The sequence below is a fragment of the Pelodiscus sinensis genome, chromosome 12 (assembly GCF_052426305.1).
Source record: "Pelodiscus sinensis isolate ZL-2025 chromosome 12, ASM5242630v1, whole genome shotgun sequence".
In the NCBI taxonomy this organism is placed as follows: Eukaryota; Metazoa; Chordata; order Testudines; family Trionychidae; genus Pelodiscus; species Pelodiscus sinensis.
Window position 1 is genome coordinate 47136991 of NC_143063.1, and position 14306 is coordinate 47151296.

The 14306-nt window shown below is 52.9% G+C and overlaps 1 protein-coding gene across 2 annotated transcripts in view; it reads left to right on the forward strand.

Annotated features, from left to right (window-relative positions):
• Positions 1 to 14306, forward strand: part of ZNF469 (zinc finger protein 469) — a 545453-nt gene that overhangs the window by 21659 nt on the left and 509488 nt on the right. The gene's annotated exons all lie outside the window — the stretch shown is intronic.

Genomic DNA, 14306 nt, shown 5'->3' on the forward strand with positions numbered 1-14306 from the left:
AAAAAAAACAAAGAGGCTGGGTCCAGCCCATGGAGGCCCTTTTGCCTACCCCTATGGTACAGGGTTAGGACGGTACCTTTCAGTGAGTGAGGTAAAAGGGTCAGGAGTAGATGGCTCGAGGCCGTGTAAAACGGTGTGGATGGGGGGAGACGCCATATTGAATCTGCCTCTTCGAGTCAGCACAGCCCACTGGAACCTGGACTCGGGGAACCTGGTTTCTGGTCTCGTATTGGTTCCGATTCAGAGCAAGTCACGTGCTCCTCCTGGCCTCAGTGCTTTCATCTGTAAAATGGGGATCCTACTACTGACCTTTCTTTGCAAAGGGCTTTGAGACCCACAGACCCATAATGAATCCTGCCCAGTCCTTGTGTGGTTCACTGTCCCAGGTAGTGGCACTTAGACCACTTACCGCCAGTGATAAGAACAAGGGAGCTCTACAGCCTAAGCTGAGCGCCCTCTGGCTTTTAGCTCAAGCAGTAGAGGCTCTACACTAAGCTCCAGAGGCGCCAGGTTCAAATCCGCTGGGTGGCGGCTACACTTGCAAATATTATTTCATCCCTTACCAAAGGCTTCAGTGTGAGAAGCAGCAAAAATGTGCTGATGAACCCAGAGCCTCTGGGAAGGTGCAGGGGACCCGGCCAGGCAGCCTGACAAATGGAGAGCGCTGCATCCCGGTTTCTGGTGATGCTATTTTATAGCACCAAGAGCCTGCTTCAGGCGCATAGGTTGGCCCTGCTGCAAGACGAATCCGCAAGGGCTGATGCGTTGAATGGTCCCAGCACATGCAAAAGGCACAAACTGGAAACGAATGTTGCTTCTTTACCGTCCACGGTTCTGAGATCGATGCCAATGCGCCAGAGCTAATGAGCCAGCCCCGCCCGCGCCCCATGCTCCCTTAATCGCTTCCTTGCGTGCAAACCAAGCTCGTTTCTGTCCCGGAAAGAAATCCTGTTATCTGCAAAGCAAGAGAAATGCAAGATAAGAAGGGCTCTGCTCTGCAGAAGGAGAGGGGGCTGTCGGTGGGGAAGCAGGGCTGTCTCCCATGCCCAGGGATTGCCAAGTATGCGCAGACTAAACACAGCAGACAACGATGAAAGGGGGTCGGGAGGACTCTGAGGAGTTGGATGTGAACCCCGTCACCTCTGGATCGCATCCACCCCCAGGCTGGGAATGGCCAAGCGATGGAACTGTCTGATAGATGAGACGCTGTTTGTGTCTGCCTGGCAGGGGTGGCCAGACCGTGGCTCGCAAACCTCATGCAGCCCTTTCCCATTAAAGTCCAGCTTGTGGAGCCCCACCGCCTCCATTTCGCTTAGGGTGGACAGATGGTGTAACCAAAAATACCGAACAACCTCACTCCTGCCCCCCAAAAAAACACTGTTGAGGGGAAAAAAAGGGGGGAGACCAAAGTCGTTGAGCCAAAAAAAAAAAAAGGACCCCAACAGTTAAGCAAAAAAAAAACAACAACCCAAAAAACAAAACCCCACCATGGCCCCTTTAAGACGTTTGGGGATTTTTTTTTGCTGGTGGCCATCTTGTTTTCTTACTCTGTGCTGGAAGGGAGCTCCCCTGTGGAACCAGGTAAGTGGGGCTGGTGGGGGGGGGGGGTTCAGGAGGGGCCCAGGTTGCTGAGTTTGGTTGGGTTGCCAGGTGTCTGGTATTTTCGCCTCCTGGCAGGGGAAGAAAATAAGAAAATACTGGACATTTTAGGTGTCTGGTATTTTCTGATTTTTTTTTTTTTAACTGAACAGGAGGCGAAAATACCAGACTGTCCGGGTCAATACCGGACACCTGGCAACCCTAATTTCTGCTCTTCCCAGCCGGGGAGCTCAGGACCACTGGCTTGCAGGATGGTGGGAAGGGTCTTCTCCCCAGCAGGGATGGGGGATCTTGCGGCTCCTGCCCATTGAACACACCCGCTGGGAGTCGGGGCTTCAGTGGAGGTGAAGCCCCAAGCCCGAACAGACATGCACTGGCTTTCAAACTTCCGGAGTTTGCTGCATGCAGCCGTAAGTTTGGCCACCCCTGCTAGAAAACCAGGCGCTGGTGGGTGCCTTTAGAAACACAGCGTGAGGTCTTGGAGAGGGCTGCAGGCTGGCTTGTGTGAAATCAGGGTGCTTGGGGGCTGGATCCAGGCAAGCCGGGGGGCTGGATAGGTGGCCCGCCCCTGGATTAGCACGCCTGTGCAGAGGAGCGCAGTGGGCGCTCCCAGGAGAAATTCGGGTTGCTGCAAACAGACATGCACATGGGAGAAGCGTCTTTATGGGAGGAACCACCCGGCGCCTGCCCCTTTGTGTCCGACCAGCACGGATTGGGTGGGAGGTGTTGGGGTCACGACTGTCTCCATCTTCTCCCTGGCCCCTCCCGATCTGCTTATAAGCAGCTGGTACGCAGGGGGGAGTTAGAGCGGAGGCAGCTTGTGGCATGTGGGTGGAAGAAACTGGGGGAACCTCCCGGCTTCTTGGTCACCATCAGTGGAGCCTTTAGACTGTAAGTTATGGTGGGCAGAGACTGGCTATTTCAATGCAGCTGCCCAGCACCATACACTTTTGCAGCTCCGAGGAGGTAATTAATAGCCAAGCACCGCATGGGCTAGTTCGAAATCTTGGCTGGGCATTGAAGATCTGCGAGGTTCTCTGGGCCACCCCAGCACACGGCAGAGCTTTGCCTTCCGTCTGAGCTCTGACTCTCCTGGAAATGACCAGAAGCCTCTCTGTTGCCCTCGGATGCTTGTCGAGCTGGCCCCGAACTGGAGACTTTTATCGACCCCTTCCTTTAAAGTGGATCCCGGATTGGCACCGTTGCCGAGTTTGCTCCTTGTTTGCGAAACTGCCCCCTGACAGCTGAAGGTTGGCAACCGCCAGGCCTCTCCCAGCTGGAGGCGGCTGGTTTCTGGAGTCCCCATGCGGCAGCGGAGCTTCCCGGGGCTCGCCTGTTCCCACCGCTGTGGCTCAAACCCATAGCAGCCCATCGACGCCAGCGCTTCCCCTTTTGCATAGGTGGCAGGTCGACGAAAGCCTCACGACGTGACCTGAAGACGGCACCCGGCAGGCAGGATTCCATAATGCCCTGTGACTCCTTCCCATCAGCTGTCTCGGGGCACAGAGGCTGCTCCTGCGGGGTGCCCCTGCCAGAGTCCCTGGTGGAGGAGGCTGCTAGTGGAAGGTTGCTGAGTTGGAGCAGACATGTCAGGGCTTCTCTGAGCTCCAGCATCTGTAAGACCCTGTCACGGGGTGGGACTCGCTGCTGCGGCGCCACCTGCTGGTTGCCCCGGGCAATTAGTCCTTCATCAACTGGGCGCCTCTTGCGCACTGGTGTCTCCCTCGTCTGTGCTCCGGACTCTTGCTCTGGACCCAAATCGCTCCCTGACCTCGGCGCCCTCTTCAGGATGTTGCCCTCTGTCGGTGTCCATGCCAGTGGTCTCTCGGGGGTGTCAGCCGTCCTTCCTCTAGCACCTGCCACTGTGGCCAATGGCAGCCTCAGTCTAGTCCCTTGCTTCAGGCGCAAGCCATGGTCTTTCCAGGCCACATGGTGGCTAGACACGGGGCAAAGGGGGAACTCCGGTGTCCCCACTGCTCTGGGTCCCCTCCCAGCCCAGGGAGCCTCTGTCAGCAGCCTTGTCCCGCCCTCTTCTGCTCCCCTTCACTGCCGCTTGTTCCCTGGGACGCTTCCTCTGTGACCCTTTGCACCCTCCTGGCCCTCAGGGCAAGGCTGCAGGCTGGCGGGTCTCAGGCAGGAGCCTCCCTCTCCCGCCCCACTGAGCCTGCCCAGCCCTGCTCTCTCAAAACTGCTTCTATTGGAACCAGGTCCTGCACCTTCCCTGGTCAGGGCTAATTGCCCCCTCTCTGCTGAGCAGCTCCTTATATACTGGGCTGTCCCAGCAAGCCCCACTCTGATTGGCTCTTTAAACACTTCTCCCTGATTGGCCGTGGCTCTACGCAGGTTTCCTCTGGCTTGCTTTAACCCCTTCTAGCCAGAGTGGGGCAGCCGCCCATCACAGGCCCGTAGGCACCATAGCAACAGGATGGAGCCGGTATGATCGGGGGAGTGAAAGCTGCCTCTTTGTTTCTCTGCCAGCATTTGCACCACAGATTGGCCCCTGCAGGCACCCTCCAGGCACCTAGCAAGCTCCCTCCCGTTTTCCGCTTCATGCTGCACAGCAATGACCCATTGGACTTGTTCTTGCAAGCTCATGGCTGTTGGCGTTAATGTCCTGCCAAAGGCAGATGGGTAAACGGCCCCCTGAGAGGTGTGTGTGGTCATCACACCCACTGAGGCCAAGGCCTTGGTGCCTGTTAGAGGGAGGCACTCTCCCCTGAACTGTAACATGCCCCACGCAGACAACTACAGGCTGGAGGTCCTGCCCTCCCCCCCCCCTCCTCCCCGCCGGCAGGTCTGAAGGGCAGAGAGGGTCATAAGAACATAAGAACGGCCGTACTGGGTCAGACCAAAGGTCCATCTAGCCCAGTATCCTGTCTGCTGACAGTGGCAGCACCAGGTGCCCCAGAGAGGGTGGACCGAAGACAATGATCAAGCGATTTGCCTCCTGCCATCCCTCTCCAGCCTCTGACAAACAGAGGCCAAGGACACCATTTTATCCCCTGGCTAATAGCTTTTTATTATCCCTGTGCATGTTGCGGGGAAAGACCGTCTGGTCCATGGAGCAGACGTTGCAAGGAGGGGGAGATCGGTGGCACTGCTCTATTTTTAAATTCAACATGGCATCCAAAACCGATCCCAGGCCCAGCGGTTTGTTCGCAGCTCATCATCCTCCCTTTCCTGTCACGTCCTGTAAACAGGCGAAGCAGGGAACCAGATGTTGGCTGTGCGGCGAATGAAACCAGCGAGCCGTTCTGCTAGCTCCTCTCAGCCCGGAGCTGCGTTAGTTTCACTCCCTGGGCCAGCCTCCCTGCTGACCTGCGCTTCGGGCAGCCGCTTACCCCAGCGCAAAGGATGTGAAAATGGGTGTAAAGTCAGATGGGTGGGGGTTTGCAGCTGCTGGTGCTTGGAGGCCGGGAGAGACCCTGGAGCGGACTGCGGATGGTCCACAGAACAGGCAGGGAACACAGGGAGGCGGCGTGGTTTTTTTGTTTAAGATTGGACAGTAACACAGCCCAGAAGGGATGTTTCTGGCGATGACATTTTACTGGCAAAGAACGCACCATTGACAGCTCTTTGCAGTGGTGCTGCTCTTCCTTTTCCATGCGGACACCTGCTAGGATCGTCTTCTGGCTCTTCTTCCGCGGGGCGCATGTGACCTGTGAGTGGGCGGGAAAGGTTTCAGATTTGCCAGACGTGTGTGGCCCCGCCGTCCCCCTGAGCTTGTATCGTTTGCCCAGCCATAGGCTGCAGGCGAAGGTGTAACATCCACCGCTTATTTTATCATGTAGACGTTGCCATGCGCCTCCTGACCAACCACGCAAGTGGGTGTGTAGCGGGGAAGAAAGCAGTTCTTGGAGGCTGACAGGTGATCAGCTAGGGGAGCGGTTCTCAAACTTTCTGGCCCCTGGCCTGCTCTGCTCAATGCAGACCTTTCTGCAGACCGCCAGCCAGCCCCCACATGATGACAAAATGGGCACAAGAGTGGGCTGAGGGGAGGGGGTCTGGGTGAGAAGGAGGGTGCAGAAGTGGGCTGGGGGTAGGAGGAGTGGGGAAGAGGGGGCAGGAGCGGACTGGGGGTAGCGTGGGCAGGAGAGAGGGGGCAGGAGCGGACTGGGGGTAGCGTGGGCAGGAGCAGACTGGGGGTAGGGGGGCAGGAGCGGACTGGGGGTAGGATGGGGTGGGCATGAGTGGGATGGGGGGTGTTTATCTGGCACCGCCCCCCACTGTTCCTGTTGGCTGGGATTCCAAAAGGACACCGACAAAGCCAACTCGTCTTGTTTTTATAGTTGCAGATATTTTCGTATCCACGCCAAAGGCCACGCTCAGGCCTAGGTAGAAATTTCTGAGGCCTGAAATAGAGACGCTGGGGCTGTTTGACTGGAACCGTCCCCGCGTTCTGAAAGCCGCGACTTTCACTTGGCTCCCTAGAGCGGCCGCCCTTCCCCGGGTGCTAACATTGCCCAGGGAGTATCTAACATTACTCCGGAGATATTTAAGAGTAGGTTAGATAAATGTCTATCGGGGATGCTCTAGACCATGGGTTCCCAAGCTGGGGGGCATGAAGAAATTCCAGGGGGGGTGCGAGGCAACCCAGACTTCCCCCCCCATCAAGTTTTGCTGACCTGTTCAATTCCTTTTTTTTCTCAAGTTTTGCTGCTATTTGTGGGGGAGGGAGAGAGGGGCATGAGGGCTTTTCAAAAATCAAAAAGGGGGGCATGATGCCAGAAAGTTTGGGAACTGCTGGTCCTGCCATGAGAGCAGGGGACTGGACTCGATGACCTCTCGAGCCCCTCCAGTTCTAGTGTTCTGTGATTCTAACGTGTGCTCGGCAGCTCGGTGTGCCCTCTGTGAAGTAAACACGCCCCGTAATCGCCTCCAGATCTGCCGCCCTCTTCGATCAGCTGACGGCTCAACCTGCCTGCCAGTATAAATATGGAAAACCACCTCTTGTTGTCCTGCCAGATGCAAATAAATCATGGTGTTAAGTGTAGGTGCCGGTGGGGTGGTGGGCTCATCACTCATGAAAGGTGGAGCCCTGAAGGTCGTTTACCTCTGGAATGTTGATGGTTCCTTTTCCTTTCCCCATGCAGCGTGATGGAAAGATCCTCCTTCCCCTCCCCTTTCCCCCCCGCCCGCTCCCACCACTGCAGCGGAGAATAGTGTTGTCACATGGGTGCTTGCACACTCTGACTTGGGATGCTGCTGAAGATCTTGAATTCCATTCCCTGTGTCCTGAACCTGCCAACTGGCCGGTAACTTTGCCCAAGCTACCTCCCCCCCGCCCTTTTTTCCCCTTCCCCTCCTCCACTCTTGTTCAGGATTTGTCTGTTGGGATTCACAGCTCACCAGGGAAGGAACTGTCTCGTGGCTTGCGGGCAATAATTTTTGGTGGGGGGGCCACTCCCAGATTTTGGAAAGTGGTCAAAGGCTGTGCTTCTTTGCGGAGGAGGTGCAGGGTCTAGGATGGAGGTTGGGCGCAGAAGGGTGCACGCGGTAAGGGAGTGGGATGCAGGAGTCACTGTGAGGTCTGAGAGGGAGTTTGGGTGAAGGAGGGGGTTGTGACCTATCAGGGGATTAGGGTGTAGGGTCAGGGAGGGAGTGTGGGTGCAAGAGAGTATTTGGGGCTGGAGGAGATGCAAAGTCTGGGAGGGAATTGTGACCTGGGAGAAGGGGGTGCAGACTGCAGAGGGTTTCGGTGGTGACCTGGGGCAGGGGAATGGGGTGCAGAGTCTGGGAGGGTATTTGGGTGCAGGAGAGGATTCTGGCCTGGGGGACGGGTATACGAGGGGGTATAGGATCTGGGAGGGAGTTGTGACTTGGGGCAGGGTGTGCAGAGGGTTTGGAGGCTTTGGGGTGCCAGAGGCAGGCGCAGGCTGGGAGGTGCTTACTTAAGTGTCTCCCGGCCAGCAGCCCTGCAGCACCCCCACGGCAGGCTGGGCTCCCCGCCTGCTGCAGCCCCAGACCACTTGAAACTGCAGGCTGCTCCCGTCGCATGGCTCTTAGCTCCGGGAGGGGGAAGAGGCTTGCCTTGCCCCCTCCCCATGGCCAATCTCTCACCCCCTATTGGCTGGTGGTTTCTAGCCAATAGGAGCTGAGGATTGGGCTGGGGGGGTAGCCTGCAGAGCAGAGAGCCACAGGGACTGCACTTTAAACCGTGGCAGCTGTGTGCCTGAGGGTCCTGGCACTGTGGTTTGCGGCCGGATCTGGTGCCTTGGCGGGCCGGATCTGGTGCCTTGGCGGGCCGGATCTGCCCCCGGGCCGTATTTTGCCCAGCCCTGCTCTAATAGATGCCTTCTTCCTGGTTGTAGCTTTGTGAATTGACTCAGCAGTAATTCCAGTGTCCCTTTCCGCAGGGCCCATAGCAGGCTGACGCTGCAGATTAGGCTTCCATCCCTAGAGGCTGCCAGACGTTGAGCAACGGATCTTTGGCAGAAGTACAGGGCTTAGCCCCTCGGCACGCACCAGTTCCCATGTGGTATTAAATCAGCTTGTGATATCTGGCAGGAAAATTGATTACAACATCATCAGCTGTTTGGTGTGCTACAAAGAAGGCCCTTGTATCAGAACTTTGCCAAAGGTCCCCAGTTTGTAACGATAAGTGGCTATATGCGATAAGTGACTGTTAATCTGGGTCAGCTGACCTCTCTTCCTTGGATCTGACCCAGTACCGATCCAGCAGTGCTGCTGGCGGATTGACTTAAAATACTATTTGGGCTTGTCCGTTCCTCCGCTTGTGTTCATTTTTCAGCCTGTTCCTTTCCAGGAATAAATACACCCCGTATTTACTATCAGAAAATTGAAAAGGCTCTGTAAAAATCTAAAGCAACACAATAGTTGATTATAAGGGAATCTACTGTACAGCTGACCCTTAAACCAGGAAAATTAACAGAATCTCTTTCATATGTGGTGGAAAACTGAACTCCCTAACCAGAGGTGGTCGGCTAAAGTTGCGTAACATTTTTTTTCGCTAGCAGAGGCTGCAGTGTGAGTGTTTTGCCACTTGTACCAATTCCCCATGCTGTCTCTGGCTGTTATAGAATCCTTCACTTCCTCACTTGATGTGTTCTATTGGCTGACACAGCTCACCCTAGAGGCGGCTGCATTTTGGGCAAAGTGATTCCCATATGCAAACTTGGTGGGGAAAAAAGCAACTTCAGTAAGTATGAATCCATATTTCCCAGGTTTTCTTGTTGCTCTCAGGTGTCCTGTAAAGAGAGCAATACAGATAAGATGCTGTGCATAAAACAGTGCCACATGATTAATGAATCTTTTCTCCCAGCGACTATGATAGCACCAGATATTCAACTGGCCTGCCGCAAGGGTATTCGTATATTACATTTGTCTTATTATTTTTTTATTCGTAAGGTACTTTGCTGTGTCTCATTGTTTCAAGGACAGATCTGAGCCGAACACCATAACCGGACATCTTCCCTGACTGACTTAAATTCTTTGATCACAAAGACCTTTTCTTTCCTGCTTGTTTGTTCCATGTTCCCACCTTTGCCCCAAGTCTGGCTTCCATTAGTGCCCATAACCATAAAAAGCCCAATTAATCAGCTGCTATAGCAATATGGCAGCACCAGCAGCAATTTCCAAATGTAGCGTAAGAAAAATCCAGTGACACTAGCATTTGGTTCCTTCCCTGTACAGACCCGTGGTGTCCAAAATGAAATACAGTTACAGTGGTGCCATTTGACCTTTCCTATTTTCTAGGTATTTAGTTTTATTTGAATTTATAGCTTCCCTCCCGCACTGTTTCTTCGGCTGCTTAGCAGCAAACTGACAGATACGTGCCTGATGTACAAATCCATCCCACCTTGGGTAAGGGCTTTGAACTAGGCCTGAGAGACATCCGTAATGGTGCGTTCGTTCCCTGCCACGGTTCTTCTCCTCCTGTGATTGGGAGCGTGGAGCGGACAGTGTGGACGTGGTATTTCTTTCTAGCTTGCCCCTTCTTCCACAGCAGGGAGTCATGGCACTCTTTCCAACGGGCTCTTCCTTCCTGGTCGTTAATTCGTGAATGGCTGATCCTATGCCACATCCTGCAGGGCTGGTGCTTTTCGCCTAGAGGACTAGCACTGAGCCAGTGACCAGAAAGGAGCTGACTTCATATTTCTTGCTTGGCCCTCCATCCAAAGTGTAAGAGAACTGCTTTGTACCACGCTGTGTTATGGATCCGGCATGGATAAATCTGAAACCGTTCTCAAGCAGGGGCTGCACCTTTTCAGATGCCTTTCTTGCAGAGGAGGCAGTGGGATTTTGGGTGCTCCAGGTAAGAGAGAGATTCCTCCAGCTCATGAGCGTTTTTAGACACAGACACAGACACAGACACAGACACAGACACAGACACAGACACAGACACAGATACTACTACTACTACTACTACTACTGACCTAATGGAGGAATGATTGTGGTAAGAGCATGAGTTAGGGATATTGCATTCTATTTCCTGTCCTGCCACTGATTTGCTATGTGACCTTGGGCAAATCTCTTAATCTCCCCGCCTCAGTTTCCCCCAGCTGTAAAGCGTGGCTAATCTTTGCCTCAGTCACCAAACTGCTATCAGGATTCATTAATATCTGTACAGCTCTTGAAGATCCTATTACTAGTTGCCGCCCTCCACTTACGATGCTTTAGCTACATTGGCTCTACCCTGTTTTGTTTCCCGGCACCATCCTGCTGCAATTCCCTCCTCACTAGGGAAGTGGCTGGTTTCTGTACATATTTCTGATCTGACCTCGAGCCTGCTTGAGGACATGGTCTCCTCCATCAGAGACTCTCACCATGTGCAGAAGCGATGAGGAGTCCTGTGGCACCTTATAGACTAACAGGACTCCTCATCGCTTCTGCAGATTCAGACTAACACGGCTACCCCTCTGATACTTGTCACCATGTGCAGAGGCTGGTCCGTACCAGGAAGGGAGGAAAGTTTCCATTCTATTGGGATAAACGCCGTGCAGTTGGGATTCTTAGCCAAACCTCATTGGCCTGCACCATGTCAGTGAGGGAGGCAGCAAAGTCAAGTGACTACTATGCAGGGCTAGTCATCAGCACCTCAATGCATCCGTGAAACCTGCAACAGATTCCTTCGCGAGAGGGAGATGCTTTAAAAACGTGCTTTGAAATCAAATGCACCACGAAGGGTTCCCACTCCAGAGGGACGTAGGCAGCTCCGTCTGCGTCTTGGAATGGGACAGCACTCACTGTGAGGCATTAAATATCTCCTGCGACTCAGAAAGCTCCTGTAAGAGTGAAATACCGACCTGCGTGGAATGAGTCACAGTGGGAATCGCTTCTTGCGTTCTCCATGAAGAAAGGAGAATTGATCCGTGCGCATAGTTCAGGGGTGGGCAATCAGTTTTGCCCGGGAGCCACTTCAAAAATTTCTGAAGTAGCCCCGGGCCACCCTGAAAGGGGCGGGGCCTAAATGGAAAGGGATGGGGCTACCCCACCCCTTTGCCCCCCCTTCCCACTAGGCATCCATGCCCTGGAAGAGGCTTGGCACAGTCCCCCAACTCCAGGCCAAACAGGGCCTGGGGGTGGGGGAATGCAGGAACCCTCCTCCCGCCCTGCGAAGAGTTCGCGGCACTTCGAAGTGCCGCGGGCTCCTTTCAGGGTCAGGGCAGGGCGAAAGAAGCTTCGCGCAGTTCCCCCACCCCCAGGCCCTAATTGGCTTGGGAGTGGGGGAGCGTGCCAAGCCTTCTCCGCTCTCCCGGCCGCCCTGCAAGCAGCGCGCGGCACGTCAAAGCGCCACATGCTCCTGGCAGGGCGGGAGGAAGCTTTGTTTGCTCCTCAGGACCTAATTGGCCTGGGGGCAGGGGAGCAGCAAGGCCTCCGCGGGCTGGATCCACCCATTTGGCGGGCCACATCCGGCCCACAGAGACCCCTTTGCCCACCCTGGCACAGTTGGTTCCATAGTCGTTCCTAATGGGGTTTTTTTCCCCCCCTGTTCTTTGAGGATTGCTCCATTGAAGAGGTATCAGTTGCTGACTTCATTCCGTTTGTCATAGCTGTTTTGATTTAATGTGCCCATAAATCCTGCAGATTTGTCCCTTTCTTTTTTATAAGTAACTATCCAGGTTTCCATCGTAGATGGAGAAACCTGCAAAAAATCATGTGAAATCCGGACAGGCCTGGTCTGGATAACTAGACAGGTGCAAAACGAAGCTTCAGAGACCCAACCGGAAGACATGTCTGACTCCGTGCGTGCGCGTTGGTGAGGGAATGATAGACGCACGGATATTTTTTTTAAAAGTGTGATTAGAAAATTCACTGTTGGGCAGAGATTTGTACCGGGGATTACTTTTTTATTATAGCTGATTTATAACCTCGTGAAAATGGGCTTTACTCTTGGAAAAAACATGGATCCTGCGCAGAGCAAAAGAGCGCTATCCAGTTTCCATAGGGCCCTCCAGGATTCGTAGCGAGCGTTTTCGCAAGGACTGTCACAGCTGGTTTCCACTGGACCACTTTTCGGTAGGGAAGTCGGAATCTTGGAATCTTGGCAGTCGCTTTTTTTTGTTGTCGTTGTTGCTCCTCCAAAGGCAAGCTTGACACTGTTAATGTGCCATGAAAGGTTTCTCTATAGGAATTGCACGTCGTAAATTGAGCTGTACGTGAAGAAGAGCGGTCGTCTTCTGCCTTTTGAAACATTGTGTCTCCATACAGGGCTCTAGGCTTTGCACCCTGTATGCCTGCAAATCGTTGATGTACTTTTTCAGAGTCGGAGAACACAGAGTAGCAAAGGTGATAAGGGGCTTGTTAATAACTCTAGTGCATGAAGGATTTAAGAGGAGATTCTGCGTAGATGTAAGGACATGAGCAGGCTCCGTTCTCATTGTCTCGAATGCGTTAGAAAAGCATCTTATTCTGTCTCCTCTGATTGGACCCCCAGTTTGGGGAAGAAGTTAATTTCAAATTTAGGCGGTAAGGTTACAGTGGCTCCCTCTTTGTGAGCAAGACAATATAATCCCCTTGATGAAGAAGATACAACTCCCGTGGAATGCTGGTTCCTCTTGTATGAATGATTTGGGGGCCATGAACGTGAAGGAATTGATTTGTGGTCAGAGCAATGTTAAGCTAGACCAAGTCTGCCCAAAAGGACAAAAGTTATAAAATGTGTCTAAGCTCCACATCCCTTTCTGCACCAAAAAATTCTCCCAGGGGTCGCTGTGTTAGACTGTAACTTTAAAAACAACGAGTAGCCCTGTGGCTCTTTAGAGACTAACACAAATATATAGGACCATGAGCTTTCATCGGTAAAACCCACTTTATCAGAGGATGAGCTGGAGTGGAAATAAGACCAAGGCTATTTATTATGTGGGGGCGGGGGGAGTACCTGTCAATTGTGGGGCCGGTGCTAATGAGGCTAATGAAGCGGGCTGGAAATGTCCTATTTGATGTAAAAAAGGAGGAGTTAGAGGCAGGGGAGACTGGCTTTATAAGCCCAGGGAAACTCGGATTTGTAGATGGATATCAATTCCGCACTCTCTCTGTAATTGGCTGGTGACATTCCTTTGTAGAAGAATGGCTACACTTAAATCCATTAACGAGCACCCAGGCAGATTTAAAATGTTTCCCTATGGGTTTATGTGCGTTACCATTTCTGATTTGTGTCCAATTATCCTTGGTCATAGGGACTGTCCAGTTTGGCCAATATACATGGCAGAGGGGCATTGCTAGCCCCTCTTGATGGGTTATGTCACATTAGAGGATGTGCGGTTGTATGAGCCCCTGGTGTGGCGTATGTGATTAGGTCCTGACTTGGGCATGACGTGGATGATCACCGCTTGGGCGGACCAGAGACTCCAGGCTGTTATTTTTGGACTTTACTGGATTCCGAGAAGCCTGGAATAAACTTTTTTTTCCCGCTTCTATAGTTTGGCAGGAAAGGAACCTGGTTCAGCTGCAGCGGAAATGTTCTTCACAGCTGCTGATCATAAAGGATTTTACAACTGATAAGAGATTAAACTGCTTGTTGCCCAGAAAGTGGAGCGAGGCAGGGAGAGGTACCTCTGCATCTGCAGCTGACGTGCGGTGCCGTTACACAAAGCAACAGCTAGTGAAGAGACCCTAGTAAACAGATCGTAGCAGAAGGCTTCATTCCAGCTGCAGAATGAGTCCGGTGAATTTTACAAGCTATTAATATGGACTTTCTTGGGAGAGGGTGAACGGTGTCAATCTTTTTAAGGATGAAAAACAGGAGCTGTATGGTCCTCCGGTGCTACACCATTGTGAAAGGGTGTACCCCTTAGCCAAACGTCACTCTTTTTTTAGAGCTGGTTGGAAAATTTTCACTAAAAACAGTGAAATATTTCAATTCTGAAATGCCATTACAGGTGGAACCTCTCTAGTCCGGCACTCTCGGGACCTAACCGGTGCCGAACCAGAGTATTTGCCGAACCACGGGAGGTCAATATTGTCTAGCAGCATTACCAACACTTCCCCTGCTTACTTGACGTGTTGGAGTAAATTAGAGCTAAATAACAGCACAGAACACCGAGGGCCAGGATTTGTGGCTGTAAACAAACTTTTTGGGAGTACAGGAAAATTGGCCGCATCCGTGCTAAGTGGACATCCAGCTAATGAACATCATGCTGGACCACAGACTAGAGAGGTTCAACCTCATATGTGTTATGAGACTTATGTGAATCCTTCCTGATCCTTTTCTCTTCTGTGGCAAGGCTCCCTGGCTGGACTACATC